Genomic DNA, 22436 nt, shown 5'->3' with positions numbered 1-22436 from the left:
ATTCAAAAGATGCCAACAAACCAAATTTAACCCTTGAATAAATGGCAGGAGAAGGTGACTTCCAGAAGCCACAAGACCAAGCAAAGGATTTACAAGAAGCTGCACTCAGTGGCATCACCACTGCTGCAAAGACATCCCTGCTCCTCACTCTCGACGACACCCTACATACACAGAGCTTCAATAACATTAAACAAGGGCAAGTGAAATTTTCATGAAATTTGTAGACAGACTTAAAGTTGCACTTGAGTGACAAATAGAAGGCCCAGAGGCCAAGAAGGAAGTGCTAAATAAAATGGCCTTGGCAAAGGCAAACAATGAGTGCAAAACAATATTAAGACCCAGAACCTACAATCAACCAGATGGACGAGTCCTGCACCAAATTATCTTCCACTGAACACACCGTGGCAAGGGCAATCTCTAAGGGAGAGGGCCTTTTTAACATCCCAAGACACTGCAAAATGTTTTAATTGTGAGGAACTGGGCCTTTTTTTGAAGGACTGTCCAGAATACAAAATGCCTAAAGACCAGCAGCCACCAAAGAGGTGCCATTCATCACACTGTATGGATTGCAACAGACATTCTAACAACTGTTCTCAGTTTTGTTATCACCAGTAACCTCACCACCACCAGCAGCATTATCAGCCAAAAAACTTCCAACAGACTGCAGGGTGGCCCCGTGTGAAGACAGCAAATGGAAAGCTGTTTCACTGTACCCTCCCCACTATTCTGGAGGTCCAATACGTGGGAAATTCCCGCGGAGCTCTTCATACTCCCAACAACAGACCAGAGTGACCAAGGCTTTCCAGCAAGTTCAGGTCAGGACGTGACACCAACTGGTGAGTGCTTTGTCTATACAATTTGATGACTCTGCTTTCTATCGTATTCCCACCAGAAAATATGGACCCCTAGAGGGCCTGAGGGATGTGCTGGTAATAGGTAATGTATTCATGGACCAAATGAAATACATATTATAGTGGAAGTACAAACTGTTGGGCCAAGTGACGAAATCACAGTCACTTTCTGCTGCACAAAACCACCACACTTCCTGCACAGAGAGACTGTGATCGCCCAAGCCTTTTTATTGCCATTAAGCATAGACAATATCCCAGAGCACCCAATGGCATGCTGGGTTGAAATCATGGGCCAAGACAAGCCCCTTATAAAGTGCAGTCAGTTGAATAAAGGTAATGACATCCACCTACAAGGGATGGTGGACACAGGGGCCAATGTTACTATCATTACACAACCTCAATGGCCCCTGAACCAGGAGCTGACTCCTGTCACTGGAGTCACCTCAGTGATTGGAGGAGCTGCCATCTCCATGAGGAGCGAGCGTATTATCACAACAGAGGGACTGGAGGGCCAAACTGCCACCATCAGGCCATTTGTAGTCAGGGCACCCACCACCCTGTGGGCCAGGGACCTGTTGTCCCAGTGGGGAGCTTGACTTGATATTCCACCTCTGTCCCGGGATTTCTATTTGGGGCCACTGCAGAGTGCACCACCCCACCATCACCTGGAAGACTGACACCCCACTGTGGGTGGATCAGTGGCCCCTCTCAACAGAGAAATTACATACCCTCGAGCTTCTTGTGGAGGAGCAGCTCTCCAAGGGCCACATTGTACCTACCAACAGCCCTTGGAACTCCCCTGTCTTTGTTCTCAAAAAACCTGGCAAGGACAGGTGGACACTCCTCCATGACCTTTGTAAAATTAACAAGGTCATTGAGGACATGGGTCCCTTGCAGCCTTCCTTCTCCGTCCTTGCTTCCTTGTGACTCGAGACTGGTGGTTGTTGATATCAAAGACTGCTTTTTCAACATCCCCCTCCATCCTCAAGATGCTCCCATATTCACCTTTTCCATCCCCTCCCTGAACAGACAGGCACCTCTGAAGCGGTACCACCGGTGAGTCCTCCCCCAAAGTGAGAAAAACTCCCCTATATATGCCAGTGGTACATGGCCCTTGTCCTATCTCCCATCCAAAGGACTCTCCCAGATGCCATTATCCTACATTATATGGATGGCATTCTGTCTTGGTTTGAAGACAGATGTCTGCTAAGGAAGGCAGGAGCTTCCTGTGAAATGGAAAATGTAAACCCCCTCCCTCTGAATTATTATAATTTTGAAATTAAAAAGCTCTCGAGCAAAGATATGGGAATAAGAATAACAGTTCTTTACGAGGAAAACTAAAAATACAAATGCAATAGTACAAACAAAAAAACCCCACTGGCAGAGTCAGAATATGACCTGACACCCTGTGGGTCACAGTGGTGGTAGCAGTCCTATTAAATGGAGGCTGCAGTGCTCCTGCAGTGACAGGTGGGGTTTTGTTGAAGCAGTGATCCTGTAGAAGGGTGGAGTTTTCCTCTCAAGGTCCAGTGGTGGCGTAGATGGGCCTGGACTTCCTCTGGGAATGCAGTGGAAAAGAAAGCTGCTCCTCTGGGAATCCAGTGGGAAAAGGCTGTCTCTCTTCTTCCAAATGTCAAATTATATCCAGGTAGGAATGCTTGGCTCCTCCCTCTGGCCGGAGCATCTCACAATGGGATGATGAATTTTTCATCAGTCATGCAGTGACACTCAATGGCCCAATAACAGAAGATATCTCCCAGAGGGGGGGATTGTTGAGGAAGAGATAAAGTAAACTGCTGTAAGAGATGGTCTGAAGTTCCCCTCATTTGCCTCACAACCGTCACAAGGACAGAGAGGAAGACCCTGAAGACCCTGGCTGGAGTTCTGGCCTGGTTGGGGTGGATGCTCGCCAAGTGATTGTTTGCAGCTGTGCTTGCTGTGCCCCCACGTTACAACTGCTTCGAGCAGGGGCTGACAGGGAGCGGCTTGCTCTGTACACTTACACCTGCTTCACGATCCCTGCTCATCACAATGGCCCATGAATTTCCCCACCTCTTGGCCAGATGAACTTTCTGGGGTAACTCTGGTGATCCCCCCATAGAAGATCCCTCATCTGCCTCACAAGCACTGTAAGAGAAGCCCCCTCCCAAGGACTGAGACTGAGACCCTTAAAATTCTAACACAGGGGCACTGGCCTGACTGAAGTGGGATGTTTGCCAAGTGTTGCCTGCAGGTGTGTTTGCTGCACCAAGACTGGTTTCTCATAGACACCAATCCTGAAAACAATGGGTCTCGCTCACCGCTGAGATTGATTTGTCCTGTTTTGGAATGTGGACTGTCTTACTCATTTTCAATAGACTTATTCTCCATTGTCTTTTATCTGTTCTCCCCTTGGTGGATGACTATACAAAACCCCTGAGTTATGCAAAGAATTTGAGATTCTCCCCAACGTGACAAGATGGATCTATTGGCTGGACCACGAGGATTTTGTCTCTCCGTTGGTAGCTATTCCCACCCCTGTCTTTTTCTCTCTCCCTCTATCCTTTATCTCCTTTCTAATCCTTCTATTGCTTCTGCTGTGGGCACTCAATAAAAGGTGCATTTGTTTTGATCAAGACTGAAATCCCCTCTCTGTTGTTTTTGCACTCTGAGATCAGTTAATGAACCATCACAACCCCACTTGTATGAGCGGATCGTGACATTAAATTGCCGTCATGGACAGGATTCTGACAGACAGAGGGGTTTGCAGGGTTGTGTGTAGTCTGTAACAGGGGAAGGATGTTTCTCTCCAGCCGCACCGAGCCCGATACCCTGAAAGGGGTGAGCGGTTGTCTAAAAAGGAAAGGGAGTGACTCAAATTTCCCACAAACTGCACATGCCTAGGTGAAAAGCACCCCCATACTCAATTGAGGGCTCTGCCTTCAGAATTTCACTAAAGATCTCTTAGTGCAAAAAGGGAAACTGTTTTTGTGTATGTGTGAATCTGGACTGTCTGGGAAGTGAAGGGACTATTTGAAGTAACTGAGTAGAACCTCCCAGGCACATTTAGTCTCTTCACCCACCCAGGAAAGCAAGGGAAACACAGCAGAGGCTGTGTGGTTGTGTGCCTTAAGTCTACACCTCCCTGTCATGGTTTTGGTCCCTTCACAAAATGACGGAAAACCTCAGCGCAAAAGTTAAAGCTGAATTTTATGCTCTACGAGCCAAACACAATGCCAAACCTTCTCCCGGAAGAGAAGAACGGGCACAAAGTAACTGATTTAATTTGGAAAATGTTATTGATGGAGTATGTTCCTTACAACATGAAACAAAATTTAAACTGGGCAAAAATAAAACTATTCTCTGCTCAGTTTTGGGAGCTTGTCTCACAGCAGCTATAAAAACTCTCTTAAAGTGAAGAAGTGAGGAAAAAGCTATAATGGACTCCCTTCAAAGCCTAGTTGAAATTTGGAAAAAAAATTAAATGAAGAAAAGAATGAGATCCATCTGTTACAAGCTGCCCTTAGAGAGGAACATGTTAAGAATTCACTGAATGCTGATTCCTCAACACAGGCAGAGGAAAAGAAACTCCTCACATTAAACAGATTTATCCCCATAAGGAACTAGAGGCAGTAAAAAAACTGTGGAGAAAACTGCTGCCCTCATTTGAGACCCCTGGTTAAAACAGAATATAATTATATTAATGATGAAGATTTTGAACCACATATCACAACTAAACAAATACCATTCAGCACTACCAAATTGGCTGAGGTGAAGAAAGAATTTGGGTGCCTCCCACAAGAATCGGAGATAGAATATGTCTTCCAAGTGTCCCTCACTGGTGAAGATCAAATTAAATTAACTGAACAGGAGGCCAGTGGGTACTGGGGACATGGAGTTTTCTTAACAACAGGAGATAAGTGTGACACGTGGTCCCTGACACAATGTGTGCCTTTCTGGGCCAGGGGAATTAATCCTTTGGAAAGGGGAGACCCTTTAGCTATAGTCAGTGCCCCCAACCAGCTTTTGGAAGGCGCCCACAAAGCCACCTGCCTGCAAATGATTCATGAAAAAGGTTGATTCCTGGTTTTCAGTCACCAGTGCAATTACCTGTAAAGCCTGAAATTATGACTCCTTTAATTTGAGGGCTTCCTAAACCTACAGCAATTACTTTACAGAAAACCATAATGGCCTTGGGTCCCGTAGAGAGACTAGATAGATTCCTTGGTAACCCCACTGACCAAACTGGATCTACTGATCCTGGTTTCACTCCATACTCCATCCCCTCACAGCCCCCAGCTTCTCAATCTGATTCACCTGCCAGTAGCCATAAAGTTTGGGCATGGAGCGAGGTTGCAGTAGATTTGATTAATTACAGTAGATGATATGGACCTGTAAAAACCCTGGAGGAGAAATCAGAAAAAACAAACGGTGTTTGGTTTATCAGGGCTCCTCACGGTGAAAATTTAGGGAAGGGAAAACAGATCTCTAACTGCCAACGTTGGTGGTTGTTGGAAGTTAAAAGGGGGGTCCCCAGAGAGGTGATGGATGGTTTGCCCCTTGATAAATTACAGAAAATAATAACTAATTGGCACTATCAGAAACCGAATTTATCAGTTCAACCCAGTGCACCCCTCCCTTCTCAGAATCCAGCCAGTGAGCCAAAAGAAACCCTCTCCCAGCCTCTCCCTCAGAATTTAGGATGTGAGCCAAAGCAAACACAGAACCAGAGAAACTAGGCTCTCCATCCCTTATAGGTGAGCAAAGGGCTGGAGCATGGATGTATCTGAGAATGCTCACTAAACATAAATCAGGAGATATATTGATCACAGCTATCACAGGCCTCAAACAGGCACTTGTAACCTTTCTGATTGACACTGGGGCACAAATCTCTGCACTAACAAAAAGGATGCCCAAAAGTGTAGAATTGTTCCAAGAAAGAAATAATGTTGTGTTTTAAACATCCTAGGAACTACAGAATCTATGAATGTGGCCTTAATAAAACTCACGCTCCATGGAGAGGGGTGTGGGAAAGACATTCTGTGCTGTCCTTGTGAGCTGTCAGGGCCTCCTGAAGATAAGGAGAAGCCCCATATCTCTCCTGAAGGAACACCAAGGTCGTTACCATGGAGACCAGAGGAAGGAGAGAAAGTTGGGAGATATGGACTCTGGCTGGCTCCCAGAGTGTCGTGGCTCCCTGGTCGCCTGCTGGGAACTTTGTTTCTCTTTTATGGCCAACGGGCATTGCATATGTGTTAGATGGGTGTAAATATCTGGAAGAACTATAAAAGCTACGTTGGTTTAATAAATTTCTCTCTTGCACCCTTTTGATGGAGTCGTGTATTATTGTACTGTGTCATGCTCTATAACGACAGAGGAGAATGAATTAGTTCTCGAAATGGTAATTGGGGATATTCCAAACAATTAGGGATGGATATTCTTGCTGGGAGGCAGTGGGAAGATTCTGAGGGATTCCTGTGGTCATTTGGTGTGCCACGTCTTAACATTAGACTGCTCCAAGCTGCATCCTCCTCACTGTCTAGCAAAATTACTCATGTAAAACAATACCCTCTACCTTCTGGTGCCAAAGAGGGCATCAACTGGTTATACAGGACTTGTGAGACCAAGGAGTGATAGTCAATACCCATTCTCTTTTCAACTTGCCAGTGTGGCCAGTTTGGAAACCCAATGAGAAGTGGAGGCTGACAGTAGACTTCTGCAGGCTTAATGCCAACACAGACCCTCTTACAGCAGCGGTCCCAAATTTGGCTGAATTAATGACATCAATTCAAGAAAAAGTGCACTCAGTCATGGGACCTATAGATGTCAAAGACATGTTTTTTATGATACCTACACAGCCAGAAGATATGGACCGTTTTTCCTTCGCATGGAAAGGACAGCAATACACTTTCACTAGGCTTCCCCAAGGCTACAAACACTCCCCCACTTTGGCCCACCATGCTTTAGCCCAGGAATTAGAAAAAATACCCAAACCTGACAACATAGCTGTTTATCAATACATGATGATATCCTTGTGGGAGGAGGTTAAATAGAAGCAGTGGGAGATACCCAACAAAAAATAATCTCCCATTTAGAAAGTCTTGCTTTGCAAATTCCCCCAGAGAAAATTCAAAAGCCTTCTCAGGAAAAGAAGTTTTTGGGAATTTGCTGGAAAGGACGTATGACATGTATTCCACCTGATATCCTAACCTCTTTAGATCAGATCAAAATGCCTGAATCCAGGAAAGATCTCCTGCAAGCTCTAGGATTATTAGTGCTCTGGAGAAAACACATTCCAGATCTTTCAATAATTGCTAGGCCCCTTCATGACTTGCTGAGCAAACGGGGTGAAATGGGATTGGACTCCTTCTCAGGAGGAAGCATTGCAATTAATGATTTTTGAAGCAACAGCTCACCAAGCACTGGACCCTGTCCATCCCACAGATCCCTTTCAGCTGGAATGGGGATTTGGCTCCTCAGGGCTGTCAGTACACATTTGGCAGCAGGGTCCTGAGGGTCCAAGAAGGCCTATTGGTTTCTATTCCTGTGGTTTCAAAGATACTGAGAAAAGATACACTACCTGGGAAAAAGGATTGTTTGTGGTTAGCTTAGCTCTCATAGAAGTGGGAAAAATTGCACAACAACAACCAGTTGTCTTGAGAGGCCCTTTCAAAGTTATCAAGACAGTCACTACTGGGACCCCCCACCCCACCCCCGCCGACAGGGTGGCCCAAAGGGCCTCAGCTGCAAACTGGTATGCTCAGATTGAACATTACTGTAACATTTTCTCAATAACAGAAGGAGCTGTAAAAAATTTAGCGCTACAAGAAACTGAGAACTTGGGCAGCAGCCATGACAAACCTGCCTCTGTAATTAAAGTAGCCCCTCCTTTCTCCCCCAAACAATCAGCAAATTCTTGGTTCCCTGATGCCTCTGCTAAACAGGAGGGGAAGGTGTGGAGATACAGGGCAGCAGCCCTCCACATTTCCTCTGGTGAACGAATCATTACCGAGGGAGAAGGCAGTGCCCAGGTTGGGGAGCTGAGAGCTGTTTGGAGTGCTTTCCAACATGAGGTACAGAATACCTCTCCTGTCTGCATCTACACGGACTCCTATGCTGTGTATAAAGGATGTACTGAGTGGCTTCCTTTTTGTCAGCAAAATGATTGGGAAGTTAACAGAATTCCAGTGTGGCAAAAGGAAAAGTGGCAAGAAATTTTCAACATCACAAGCCAAGGGAACTTTGTTGGGGTGGGACCCCTTCCATCAGACAGATGGAAATCCAGCAGGAGAGTGGAACAATAAAGCTGATGATTTAGCAAGACTAAGTCCCCTGAAAAGGAACAAATTACAGAGGACTGGGATCAACTATTAGAATGGCCACATGTAAAAAGACAGCACACAGGTGTGAAAGATTTGTACAAGGAAGCTCTTGCCCAGCGTTGGCCTGTCACCAAGGAAAGGTGTAAAACATGCGTATCAGCCTGTGAGCAATCGCAGACTGGAGACTGGAGAGACATCCTTTGGAAGATGACCCTCTGCATTTCAGAAAGGGTAAAGGCTTATGGGACGCGTGGCAGGTAGACTATATTGGACCCTTTAAGAAGTCAGGAGTTAAACACTTTGTGCTAGTAGGAGTAGAAATTGTATCTGGGATGGTCCAGGCCAATGCTTTTAAAAGAGCTACAGGAGATAATACTGTTAAAGCATTGCAGGGATGGTTTGGAATTTTCCCAAAACCACAGGAAATTCAATCTGATTATGGGTCCCACTTCACTGCTAGAATTGTACAGGATTAGGCAAAAAATGAAGGAATTAAATGGACTTTTCACACCCCTTACTACCCTAAAGCTAACGGGATCGTGGAATGGACCAATGGTCTTTTGGAATGACTTTTGAAACCAGAGGAGGGAAACTGGGATATTCAGTTATGGGAAGCTGTGAAAAGTGTGAATGACAGATGGGGGTGTAAATGGGTGTCCCAAAATCACTGCCTTTTGCCACATAGCTCCAAGCATAATTGCCTCTCTAGGGAGACCAGATGATTTCAAGATTCCAGCATATTACCCTGGACAACCTGTTCTGGTGGACCTCCCTACTGTAGGGGAACTACCACTAGTGCTAAAAACCCCTCTGAATAAACATGCATGGGTAGCCTCTGATGCTCTAGGGAGAGAGCATCGGATAAATACACACTGGATAATTCCATCATTCTAACTTTTTCTGTCCCTTAGTGGCAGGATTCTGTTGTGTTTACTTTTCCAGAAGAACCCTGAGGGACATGAGGATCATCTGAACCATGATAACACTGGTGATACTTTTCTGCATCCTACCACAATTCCGTGGACAGAATCCTGCTGAGTGGTCGTGGTCTGAGGCTACCATCCATCACACTAATGTTCTAGGATCATATCCCAAGGGTCGCCACCTGAACCTAGAGCCTATAGTGCTGCATGACTCTGAGATATATCGCCCAAGTGAGTGGGGATGGGATCAGAAGGACTGGACTAGAACCCTAAGTGGAACAATTGGTGAGTCGATTGTGGTAGCGTGCAGAAAAGTGGAAGGATCTCTCTATGAGAAAGCCACCTCCATTGCAGGTGCTGGAAATTTTTTAGAACCAGATGGAAAAACTATTTGCACATCCCTACAACAGAACTGTGTCCTACGACAAAGTGGGAGTGTACCAAACAAATTCCCCTCACTCTGTGCTGCTGGCAGGAGTACGTTGGTAACTACACTTTAGGCCCCAGAACCAACAATGCAATTACAAAGGATTGTAGAAATTAATCAGCTGATTGCTGGCATAATTTTACTTTAGCCAAACCAACTTATGTGACACGCCGTTGGCAAAATAACTTGACAAATCCATTAATTTTAAAAGGCCTGGTTTACAAACTTAAGATAAATGCTATAACAAAGCCCACACTGAGTACAGTAGTCACACCCCAGTGGGTAGAAAGGACTGAGAGTACCCTTAGTCAACTTGATACTGAATGGCCTTGCTCCCAGGCTTTTGTTCATTTTTCCAGATCCATGGGAAACGTGAGGGATTTAAACCTATCAACTGTCATTATGCATGAAAATCAGATATACACTAGGCAGGAATGGGAAAACCAAAAAACCTGGCAGCTTCAAGGGATAGTGGGGAAAAAAATTAGTATAGGATCCAAATGATTAACGGAACTACCCATAGTAACGCAACCTCAATCGGTGTTTTGACAGATCAAACAAATAAGCATGAAAAGGTTTGTACGCACCCAAGCTTACAGGATTGTTGGCACAATTTTACATTAGCACAAACCATAGAAGTGGTTTGTCTTTGGTCCAAAAAATGTAGGCCTGTAGGGCCTACATTTTAAGTTTATAGTAAATGCTATAGCCCAACTGGTTACAATTTACACCACCACCACTCCAGCCCAACCACCGCTTATGCTTAGCCCAAGAATTTTTGAAAATGGACCAGATATAATTAGGAAAACAGGACAACAACAAATACTGTTCAATCCAGCATGGTTCTCTTAAACAAGTCAAATTGCTGATGCAAAGTAATGTCTCAGAAATTCAGCCGGCCTGTTCACCTTTTTTGCAAACTTCCTTTGAGGGTTGGATGACCTGGTTGCAAAAGCGGAACTCTTTTAAAAGACGGACGCTAAGAGACATAACCGGTGTTGTGGGAACAGGATTGGGAATTCTAAAGAGTATTGATTCAGAAGTATTAATGAATAAAATGGGCTGCGACAACTAGAGATTTGACCAAGTTACAACAACTACTGCAGTCATCCTTATTGGCTTTAGGAACACACCAGTGGCTGCTATCAAACATTTTGATAAATTGGGAAAATGGAAAATTTGTAAAAAATGTAAATGTAAATGACCACAAATTGGTAAATGATGCACTCGGTGCTACACAAAACAACATTTCTTTGGCTCTCAGCTGTATCCAGGCACAATTGTGGATGCAGTCAGTTGCTGCCTCAATGATAAGAGAAGGTGAAGAAGGCACTTTTCCTACTGAAATTCGGAAAAGAATTTGGGACAGTGCCACTGATTTTGAAAGAGAATTCCAATCCTGGTGGAACTTAGTGAATTTTACTTACAATCCCATTACAAACACAGCCATGGCTTTTGTGTTAACCATACGTAATGCCTCAGTGCATTTGATATTTCCTATGATTGCATTAGGGCTGAATGATGATGGAGCTGTTCTCTATCCTTATGAGCATCAGGAATGGGCCCGTCAAATGGGTGAGAAATGGCAAAATGTTAATTTAGAATCTTGTCTTGTCCGAGAACAACAAGGGTTCATCTGTGAAAGCAATGCAATCATAGCTCAAGACATTTTTTCAGACACAGAGCAAAATATCTGTCATTTTGAAATTCAGCCTAATGAGGCTTCTGAAACAGTTCTTGTATATATAGGCAACAGGTGTGCATGCTTCAGACCTGCTTGTGATTTTGTATTCATAGAGAATATTGTAGTAGATACTAAAAATTATTCAAATGTTTGTGCTTGTAACTTTACCAAGATTACAGGATGTGATTTCTTTTATGAAGCTCCAGTTACTTCTCACTACCTATTGCAATCCAACTACACACTGATTCACAAACTGATGCCTACTCCTATCGGGATGAATCTCACTTTGGTAAGTCAAGTGCTGCTCCATCAAGACTTGGTAGAAATCCTCAAAAAGATAAAGAAAAACGGACAGAAGCCCTGGTGACTGTTCATCATAATGTGAGACAGATACACCGTGTCATGGAGAGGGTAAAGAAAGATGCCGAGCACAGGTGGTGGGATACCCTCTTTGGGTGGTCACCTACTGCCACGAGTGTCCTGAACAGTGTGTGTCAACCCATCGTTGCCCTTTTGATTCTAATTGTGCTTGGTTTTATCTTGTCATCAGTCCCATTCATTATGAATTGGAGGATGATGAAACGGCTGACAAGATTGATGTCTATAGTCAATGCACACAACTTGGCTGATGTCCTCTACACTGTGGACATCCCCAAGTCAATTGACACAAGGCAATTATGAATTAAGCATTTGTGTTTTAGAGCAATCCTGGATTCCCGTTTATGATTTTGTGAGAATTACTTTCAATTTTTAGTGAATTGTTTTAGAAAATAATTTTAAAGTTAATGCTTATATTATGATTTGTTTATTGTTTTGCTTTTGATTATTTGTTATTTGTTTCAACCATTTGAAAATTGTTACAAAAATAATACTATTTTAATTAATTAACTATTAGAGTTAATTCCCAATATTGCCGGATGGAACGTGCCTGGGGTCGTCTGGCCTTGCTGCTGGACCAAAGGTGGCAGCTGTGGTGGTCTCACCCCAGAGACACCCCTGGCTAGCTGGGTATTGAAGCTGGCACTTGGGACAAGTCCAGGCAAGCAGGAACTCAGGTTTACCTCTGGTGGAAAGACTTTAGGCGATGGTGAAGGTAAAAGGAGACGCTGCTGGAGGTTTTGATCCAGAGCTTTATTCCTAAGTCACAGACCTCTGAATGTTGCAACAGCTCCAACAGAACTCAGAACCACGTGGTCGCTGGGTATTTTAAGCCCGGGGAGAGGGGGAGGGAAGGGGTAGGTATGGCACCAACCAGGTGGGAGGGGGGAAGTCTCAGGGGACAAGTGACACCTGGATAGCCCAATGTTGCCAGGGCTGAGAAGCATCTTTTGAACTTTGCCAATCAGATGATGCCCTTGCTGGAATGTTAAGATTGACGGACAGCACTTAGCAAGGGGGCAAGGGGAAGGGGAAGGGAGAGGTTGTTGGCACACCTGAGGGAGGAACTGGGATAGCTGAAACAGAGTATTACATCACACTGCAACAATTAACCATTTTGAAAATTGTTATGAAAATAATACTGTTATAATCAATATTAATTATGTTTGTTTATTGTCTCCCTTTTCCCCCTCTTTTTCCTATCCTTTCTTTTCCTCCTTTTTCTCTCTCTCTCTCTTTCTTCTCTCTGTCATACTGTCCCTATTTTTCCGGGTTATACTACCAACGTACGGCCAGTCCTGAAGACTCATCAATGATACTCCAGAGCGCTGCTGATAAAGATCCCTCAAGACAATTGTGAGTCACAGGGTCGTGTGAGAGTCTGTCTGAAATATCCCTCATCCACCTCACGATCGTCATTGCGGGGGAGCACTGAAAAACAGACCCCTCCTGTCTGAAGTTTCTGATCCTGTAGGGGAAAGTCATATGCCTGAGACCTGAGAGTGTTGCTCAATTATTGTTTTCACAGGTGCATTTGCTATATGCTACACTGAGCTCAAAGGGCATTTTGCCCTTTTGCACAATAGCTCTGGAATTCTCCCCGCCTCTCGGCCTGGCTGAACTTCTCCTAGGCTTTAGGGTGGTTCCCCCCAAAGAAGGTGCCTCTCGCTCGTTCATAACCACCATGACAGACAAACCGAGATGTAAGAAGCCTCTTCATCAAGAGACCGAGACATGAAATCCCTGTGTGAGAAGGCCCCCTCTCACCTTCTTCCAGAGACTGGGACTGAAACCCCCAACCCGGGAGAGGTGTGCAGTGGGGGGGGGAAGGAAAGCTGCCCAAAGCAAGATGGATGTTGCAGGTGCAGGCAGTCAACCACGAAAACAATGGCTCTCACCTACTGCCAAACATGGACTGTGTGTACCCCTTTCCAAACACCATTCTTTCCCCCTGAAGATACAGTAAACTACCTTTGATTTGGTTGCAAAACCCATCCCCCCTTCCCCCATCAAAAAAGAGTGTAATTGGGGTCCAGATGAACTGCGCCTCTGAGATCTCCCTGGACGCGGCCTGGTGAACTCCATGGGCTGGACATGGAGGGACTTGGCAGTTTGACGTTTGGTAGCTATATACCCATTCTTTTTCCTCCCTCTTTTCCCTTATTTTTTCCTTTTTCCCCTGATTCCTTCCCAAGGCATTTTTGCTGTGGTTATTTCAATAAAGGTGCATTTGTTTTGATTATCACTGCAAACCCCCTTGTACCGTGTCAGTTCTTTTGCACCCTGAGATCAATCCACGAACCATCACGAAACCCATTCATAAGGACGGATCGTGACACACCCAAGCTGCGTCCCCGGGATCCGCCCGCCTCTCCCAGCCCCAGAGCCCCCTTTCCGTGACCCAGGGACCCCCTGAACCCCCTTTTCTGCCTTTCCCAGCTCCCAGACCCCACTTCCCTGAACAATGGAGACTCCTGGACCCCTTTTCTGGGTTCAGGGACCCCCTGGATCCCCCATCTCGCCTCTCACAGTCCCTTCCTGGAACCTTGGACCCTTCCCGGCTCTCCCGGTTCTGCTTCCCAGCCCTTGGACGCCCCCAGACCGCCCAATCTCTGCGTGCCCCCAGTTCTCCACCCCCTGCGCGTCCTGCGGGGATGTCCTGGCAGGTCCCGGGGGGGTTCAGGGGAATTCCCAGGGTTTGCTCTGTCCCCTCTCCCTCCCCGCGCTGCCCCGGTCACTTTCGCGTCTCCCAAGCTGCGGCACCGGGACCCGCCCGGGGACCGGGGACTGCTCCGGCACCGGGACCCCCCTGAACCGCAATTCCTGGGCACGGGGACCCCCCAAACTTCCATTTCCAGGCGAACCCCCCTTCCTGGGCACAGAGACCACCTTGAACGTTCATTTTGGGGCACTGGGAGCCTCCCTGTACCCCCTTCCCCAGCCCAAATAACCCCTGCACCCCCTTATCTGGAGCCTGGAACCCCCTGAACCCCAAATCCCGGGCATGGAAACCCCCCTGAACCCCCATTTCTGGGCACCGGGACCCCACTGCATCCCCTTATACAGCACTGGGAGTCCTTGACCCCCCCATTCTGCTGCACCAGGACCCCCGTGCACCCCCATATCCAGGACTGGAACCCTCCCAAACCCTCCATTCTCAGGCACAGGGACCCCCCTGCACCCCCTCATCCGGCACCAAAGCCCCCCTGCACCCCCTTTCCTGGCCCTCCCCCATCTCAGACACCCCAGCCCCCGCTTTTCCTTGGGGCGGGGCCAGGGCTGTGGGCGGGGCCGCAGCGGAGCAGCGCCATGGCTCCAGCGCTGGCTCTGGGGCTGCTCTTGGGGCTCCTGGGGGACCCGGGGGGCGCGACCAAAGGTGAGTGGGAACCCCGAAACGGGAAAACTCCTGAAGTTCCATTTCCGGCCACCGGGAACGCCCTAGACTTCCATTCCTGGAGAGGGGAACCCCCCTGTACCCCAATTTTGAGTCTACTGACCCCTCTCAACCCCCTTCGCCAGCCCCTGAACCCCATTCCTGGACAGGAAAACCCTCCCGAACCGCCATTCCCAGGCATCAGAATCCACTGAGCCCCCTTTCCTGGGCGCCCATGTCCGGGCACCGAGACCCCCCTGTACCCTCTTCCCCGGCACCGGGACCTGCTCGTCCTGCGGGGGGAGGTGTCTCAGGATGTCCAGGAGGGTCCCTGGGGGGATTATGAGCCCCAGGACCCCCCTGAATTTTCAGTTCTGGGCACTGGGACCCCCCTGCACCCCCTTATCCAGTACCAATTCCACCCTGCAACCCCTTTCCCATCCATCCTGCCTTCCCCAGTCCCCAGACCCCTCTTTTCCTTCATCCTGAGACCCCTGGACTTCCATTCCTTCTTTTCTCAGTCCCCAGCCCCCCCCATTTCTCTGCATCAAGGACCCCCAGATTCCTATTCCCAGGTCTCCCCACCCTGTGACCCCTCATTCCTTGGCACTGGGGACCCCTGGATCCCCTTTCCTGGGCACATGCATCCCCTGGAACCCCCATGCCACTTTCCCAGTCCCTGTACCTCCTCTCCCCCTTTCCATAACCCTGGAACCCCCTGAGCCCCCATTCCTAGACACCAGGACCCCCTGCAGGCCCTTTCCTGTCCATCCCACCTCTCCCACCCTGTACACCCTTTCCTTGGCCCCAGGATCCCCAAACCCCTTCCCAGCTCTCCCAGTTCCCCTTTCATTGATCCATGATCTCCTCAATCCCCCCAAATCTCCGTGTCCCCCCAGTTCTCCACTCCCTGCGTTACCTGCACGTGGTGGTGTCAGAGCCCAGCCCGGGGATCCCCCAGTTCATGGATATTGGGTACCTGGATGGGATCCCCTTCGTGCGCTACGACAGCGAGCGGGGCTGGGCAGAGCCGCTGATGCAGTGGATAAAGGATGGAGTCAAGCCAGAATATTGGATATGGGGACCCAGACCAATGTGAGGAACCAGCACAGTGATGTCAGGAACCTGAAGATACTGCGTGAGCGGTACAACCAGAGCGGCGATGAGTGAGGGGAGCTGTGGGACTGGAATGGGGATCCATAGGGCTGGAATGGGATCTGTAGGGCTGGGATCTATGGGGCTGGAATGGGATCTATAGGTCTCAGATGTGGATTCACAGGGCTCTAAGTGGCTGAAATGGGGATCCATTAGGTTGGAATGGGATATTTTGTGATCCACGGGTTGGGATATGGATCCATGGGGCTGGGATGAGATCCATGGGGCTGGGTTGGGATCCATGGCATTGGGATGGGATCTGTGGGGCTGGAATGGGAACTGTAGGGCTGAGATGGGGATCGATGGGGCTGAGATGGGGATCCATTAGACTGGGATGGGATAGCTTGTCATTCATGGAGCTGGGATGGGATCTGTGCACTTGGGTTGGAATCCATGGGGGTGGGATGTGGATTTGTGGGGCTGGGATGGGAACTGTAGATCCCCAATGTGGATTCACAGGACTCCAAGGGACTGAAGTGGGGATCCATTAAGCTGGGATGGGATATTTTGTGATCCATGGGTTGGGATATGGATCCATGGGGCTGGGATGGGATCTGTTGAGCTGGGATGGGATCCATGGGGCTGGGATATGAATCCATGGGGCTGGGATGGGATCTGTGGGGCTGGAATGGGATCTATGGGACTTGGGTACAGATCTATGGGGCTGGGATGGGATCTGTAGATCTTGGATGTGGATTCACAGGGCTCCAAGGGGCTGAAAATGGAGATCCATTAGACTGGGATAGGATAGCTTGTGATCCATAGGGCTGGAATGGGATCTATGGGGCTGGAATGGGAACTGTAGGGCTGGGATGGGATCTGTGGGGCTAGGATAAGAACTGTAGGGCTGAGATGGGGATCCGTGGGGCTGGGATGGGATCTGTGGGGCTGGAGTGGGGTCTGTAGGGCTGGGGTGAGCATCCATGGGGCTGGGATGGGATCTATAGGTGTCAGATGTGGATTCATAGGGCTCCAAGGGGCTGCAATGGGGATCCATTAGACTGGGATGGAATATCTTGTGATCCGTGGGGCTGGGATTGGATCCATGGGGCTGGGATCTGTGGGGCTGGGATGGGATCTGTTGGGTTGACTTCCATGGGGTTGGGATGTGGATCCATGGGGCTCCAAGGGGCTGGGATGAGGCTCTGTGGGTCTCCATCAGACTCTGCGGCTCCAAAGGGCTGGAATGGGGCTCTGTGGGGCTGGGACACAATTCCAGGGGTCTCTGTGGGTACAATCCCCCCAGGTCTCCACACAAGGTTGAGGTCTCCACACAAGGTTGACAGTTTATGGCTGTGACTTCCTGTCCGATGGGAGTGTCCGTGGATCCCACCAGATTGGCTACGATGGGCGGGATCATATCTCCTTTGACCTGGGATTCAGGAGATTCGTGCCGGCCGACAGCGCTGCTGAGATCACCAGGAGACGCTGGGAACAGGAATTGAACGGGGTTGAGATGTGGACAAATTATCTGAACCACATCTGCCCAAAATGGCTCCAGAGGCACATCAGATATGGGCAGAAGGAGCTGGAGCGCAAAGGTGGGAGCAGAATTCCTGTGAGGGATTTGGGAATGGAGGACTTGGGAACACAGTATTTCCAGTGGGAATTCTATGGTCAGATCTCATCCCAATCCCATTGCAGTGTGAATTCCATGGTCAGATCTCACCCCAATCCCATTCCACTGGGAATTCCATGGGCAGATGTCACTCTCATCCTATTCCAGTGGGAATTCCATAGGTAGAACTCACCCCAGTCCCGTTCCAATGGGATGTCCCTCACCATTCCATGGATGTCCCTCACCATTATTCCATTCCAGAGCCCCCTGATGTCCATGTGTCCGGAAGAGAGGAACACGGGACGCTGATCCTGTCCTGCCACGTGTACGGATTCTACCCCAACACCATCGCAGTCAGCTGGATGAAGGGGGGTGAAACCTTGGATCAGGAGACGGAGTGGGGCGAGATCGTTCCCAACAGCGACGGCACCTTCCACACCTGGGCCAGGATCGAGGCGCTGCCGGAGGAGCGGGAGCAGTACCGGTGCAGGGTGGAGCATCCCGGAATGCCAGAGCCTGGGATCTTCGCTTGGGGTGAGGATGGGAATGTGGGGATTGGGAATTTGGAATTCCTAAATGGGGATTCCCCTCCCCCTCCTCACTATCCCATCTCTCCGTGGTGGTCGCTGTGTCTGTCATCGCTGCCATCCTCATCCTCATCGTTGTCCTCATCAGATTCGGCGTCTGGAAGCTCCAATCTGGTAACACACGGGATGGGGGTCGGGAAGGGACACGGATCCACCCAGCACCGTTCTGGGAATCCTGTGACACCGATGCTGATCCCAATTTGTTTCCACAGGGAGGAGGGACAGGAATGGATACAACCCGGCGGCCGCTGAGTTCCAATGGCGGATCCAGCTCTGGATCCCCTCTGTGAGGATCCCAGGATGGATCCTGGGGTTAATCCCAGTATGTGATCCATGCTGGAATCTCATGGATCTTCTCTCTCTGCAGGAAAAGACATGGGAATGAATGGCTCCACTGCAGATACAGCATGGGATCAGGGTGGGATTCCAGAGGGAGATTGGGGCAGGATGGACAGACTGGGATTGGGGAGGGATTTTGGATCAGGGCAGGGGTCTAGAGTGGGATCAGGTGGAATTGTAAAGTGGGGATTGGAGCTGGATTCTGGAGCAGTATCAGAAGGGATGGATGGAGCAGGATTGGGGCAGGAGTGATGGAGTGGGATCAGGGAGGGATTCCAGTGCAGGATAGGGTAGAATGGATGGAGCAGGATCAGGTGGGATTGATGGAGCAGGACTGGGACAGGACTGGGGCAGGATCAAGTGGGATAGATGGATGGAGCAGGATTGGGGTGGGGTCAGGTAGGATTCTGGAGCAGCTCCCTCTCCCAAGGGGATCCAGCCAGGTCCATCCTGTGGAATGGGGACAGGGACAGGGTGACACTGTGACCCTCTCTCATCCTGGTAGTAATCACTACCTGAGGGATCCATGGGGCTGGATCCGGCCCCTTCCCTCTTCCTGGGAAAGCTGAGAGCTGCCAGCAGAGCTCATCCCACTGCTCCCACCCACCCCACAGCTCTTGGTAACAGATCCATTTCCCCTTTTCCATGTCCCAGTGTTTTAAAGCCAATAACCACAAATATTCACAATGCTTCAGTTCTGGTGTGAAATTATCCTGCTTGGGGCAATAAATTCGGCTTGGGGCAATGTCCTGGATTGTCAAGCAAATTGTATTCTATTTGCCACCTGTATGGCAGTTGTCTTCTGTTAAGTAGGCAGTTTTCCTTATCTCTTCCACAACTGGGGAGACATCCGTTGATAACAGGCTATTGAATGTCACTGCACAACTGATAAGAACGACAGCATCCCAGTGTGAGATGCTCCACCCAGAGGGGAGAGCCAAGCATTCCTACCTGGATATAATCTTGAGTTTCTGGAACACCAGCATGGCTTTCTCCACTGGATTTCCCAGAGGAAACAGCTGCTCTCTTCCCCTAGATCTTCAGAGGAAGACTACACTCTTCTACAGGATCCCTGCTCCAACAGAACCCACCTGACACTCTAGGAGGGCTGCAGCCACGATTCCAATTGGACTGCTACCAATACCCTGACCCACAGGGTGTCAGGTTGTGTTCTGACTCTGTCAGTGTTGTTTTAGTTTACTGCATTGTTTATTTTATCCTTTTATTTTCTTCCCTACTAAAGAACTGTTATCCCTGCTCCCATATTTTTTGCCTGAGGGCCCCTTAATTTAAAATTTATAGCAATTTGGAAGGAGGGGGTTTACATTCTCCATTTCAGGGGAGGCTCCTGCCTTCCTTAGGAGACTCCTGTCTTTCCAAACCAAGACAGATTTTGGTGCTTAACGTGAGGCTCGAGGGCACAGAAATAAAAAGGAAATAACAGTTCTTGAGTAATCTAATTTTTGTACGCTGCTACAGAAACCTTGTTAAGCTGTCATCATGTGGTCCAGCTTACCTTGGTTTGGGTGGCATGTGGTTGTGGCTACATTTCTCCCATTTGCAGGCCCTTATCTAAACATGGGTCCTATAACCAAGACTACTGTGGCTGTTATCCAGTTTGTTTTATGGGTGAATAAGGGGAGGAATTAATGGCTTTTTAACTTCCTCTGGAAAGCAGGCACATGGATTCACAGCTATCACACACTAACTGTATGTTTTTGGGGTTACTTTAATATTAGCACCTGCTGTGAGGAAATGACACCAGGGGAAATCTTCTTCCAACCCTTTAGCCATCTCTTTGGGTCTGCTCTACCAGTTTTTGAAGGGTTCAGATCCACTCTAAATACTAATGATATCAAACAGTGGCTGGTGTTGCTGGAAGGCTTGTTCTGTCTAGCATTTAGAGATAAGAGAAGATTAACTTGGATAACCACCCTGACACCTACCCCAAAGACAAGGGATGCTGCCCCAGAGCCTGGCCCTGCCCCACAGCCCACCTCAGCTATAAACTACCCAGATTGGATGGGGGTTCTGGTGAAGGAGATAAACGAGGTGAGCCAAATGCTGAAGGAGCACATTTCCCAAGCTCGTGAGAAGCCCTCCCAGTGCCTCGAAGAGGGAGAGTCTAATAGTGCAGCAGTGGAACCCACAGATGTTACAACTGTCCAGGTTCCAGCTGAACTGCAAAGGCAGTCACAGCCAGCAGCAGTTGCTCCTGTGGAAACAAGGAGATCTAAGATGAAAGCAGGGCACCCAGATAAAGGAGGGCCCTCACAACCCTCAGGAGACCCAGAGGTTGAGATCGTCACCGAGTCCCTGACGTACAAAAATCTCCAAAATCTGCACAAAGACATTGTATGATGGGAATATGAGACTTATACAACCTGGCTACTTTGGGTCTGGGACCTTATAAGTACAGGTGTGCAACTGGATGGTGGTGAGGCAAGAAATTTGGGACCCTCAACCCAGGACTCAGGTATCAATCAGATTTTTGTAAGGGAGCCAGGGTCCCTTTCCCTCTAGGAGCGGCTTTTAATGAGTGTCAGAGAGAGGTTTGTCCACAGGGAGAGCATGCAGGAGCACCACCATAGAATGTGCTGGAAGACCCTTGAGGAAGGGATCCAACAGCTGAGAGAAGTAGCAGTATTGGAGGGACTCTTTGGGAGGGATGGACAGCATGAAAATGACCCCAACAAGGTCAGGTGCACAGGGTAAATGTTGTGGAGCCTGGCAAATCTGGGGCCATCTCAATACACCACCTTCATTGCAATGATTAATGCAGATACCAACCAAGAGACAGTGGGCTCTGTCGCCAACAAGCTTAGAAAGATGAGAGTATGATCAATGGCCCAATGCTGGCTCATGTCTCTGCTGTGATTAAAAATCTCAAAGAGGAGATGAAGGAGATGAGGGAGGGGTGAGGTGTCACAGACATATTTTATGAAAAATCCTTTCCTTAGGATTTTTTCCTCCTGAGAAGCCGAGAGGCCTCAGGAACAAAATGTAAACAATAATTGTCGTGAACGGTGGAAGAATTGCCTCACACAATATGCATGAACAGCAAATCCCAAAGTTTATTGATAGCTCACACATATTTATATTGGTGTTAATGAAGCTTATACATATTGCAAAAGCTGAGCTCAATTTTGGTTAAAGCACACTTAGATCAACCACACCTACTTCTATGCTCTAATGATTATTTTGTTTCTATGTTTACATTCTTATAACTACTCTACCTAGGCTATCTTCATTTTCTGGCAAGCGATTTTCTCCCCCATCTTCCTGTTTCACCGAAGGTCACCATGACCACTGTCAGTGATTGGACACTGGTTACTTAATCCCCAGCTTGTTTCCCCTATCCTTATCCAACGGTATCACATCAAGGTGGCCTTTCTCAGCTAGCCAATTATCCACAAAGCTCTCCACAAATAATTATCTGCTGCTGTGGAATTGACAGGTGGATCTGTGATTGGTCTCATGTGGTTATTTCTAATTACTGGCCAATCACAGTCCAGCTGTCTGGACTGTCTTGGTCAGTCACAAGCCTTTGTTACTCATTCTTTTTCTATTCTTAGCTAGCCTTCTGATTAAATCCTTTCTTCTATTCTTTTAGTATAGTTTTAATATAATATATATCATAAAATAGTAAATCAAGCCTTCTGACTTCTGTGGAGTCAACATTCTCATCTCTTCCCTCATCCTGGGACCACGTGAGCACCACCACAGTGAGGAGCAACAGTTCCCATATGGCACCAGTGCAAGTCACAGCCCCAAAGTCAGAGCCCAATATTCCCCAGCTAGACAGAGAGAGTACACCCCAGGGGCTGACGTGTGGTTCTCCCTTCATGACCATGGGGAAG

General features: G+C 48.2%; 1 protein-coding gene and 2 pseudogenes across 3 annotated transcripts in view; 2 read left to right on the top strand and 1 right to left on the bottom strand.

The window, feature by feature from the left end:
- LOC143695956 (uncharacterized) overlaps positions 1-22436 on the bottom strand; it is a 758734-nt pseudogene that overhangs the window by 525110 nt on the left and 211188 nt on the right. The window lies entirely within an intron of this gene.
- The window catches only part of LOC143695900 (uncharacterized), a 139118-nt gene that overhangs the window by 13061 nt on the left and 103621 nt on the right, over positions 1-22436 (top strand). The gene's annotated exons all lie outside the window — the stretch shown is intronic.
- LOC143695845 (class I histocompatibility antigen, F10 alpha chain-like) lies at positions 14844-18527 on the top strand (annotated as a pseudogene). Its single transcript, XR_013185348.1, has 5 exons — positions 14844-14940; positions 15837-16093; positions 17352-17633; positions 17912-18351; positions 18450-18527. The product of XR_013185348.1 is annotated as a class I histocompatibility antigen, F10 alpha chain-like (transcript).

This window comes from Agelaius phoeniceus, chromosome 27 (genome assembly GCF_051311805.1).
Source record: "Agelaius phoeniceus isolate bAgePho1 chromosome 27, bAgePho1.hap1, whole genome shotgun sequence".
Classification (NCBI taxonomy): Eukaryota; Metazoa; Chordata; class Aves; order Passeriformes; family Icteridae; genus Agelaius; species Agelaius phoeniceus.
This window is presented reverse-complemented; position numbering and strand designations above follow the sequence as displayed.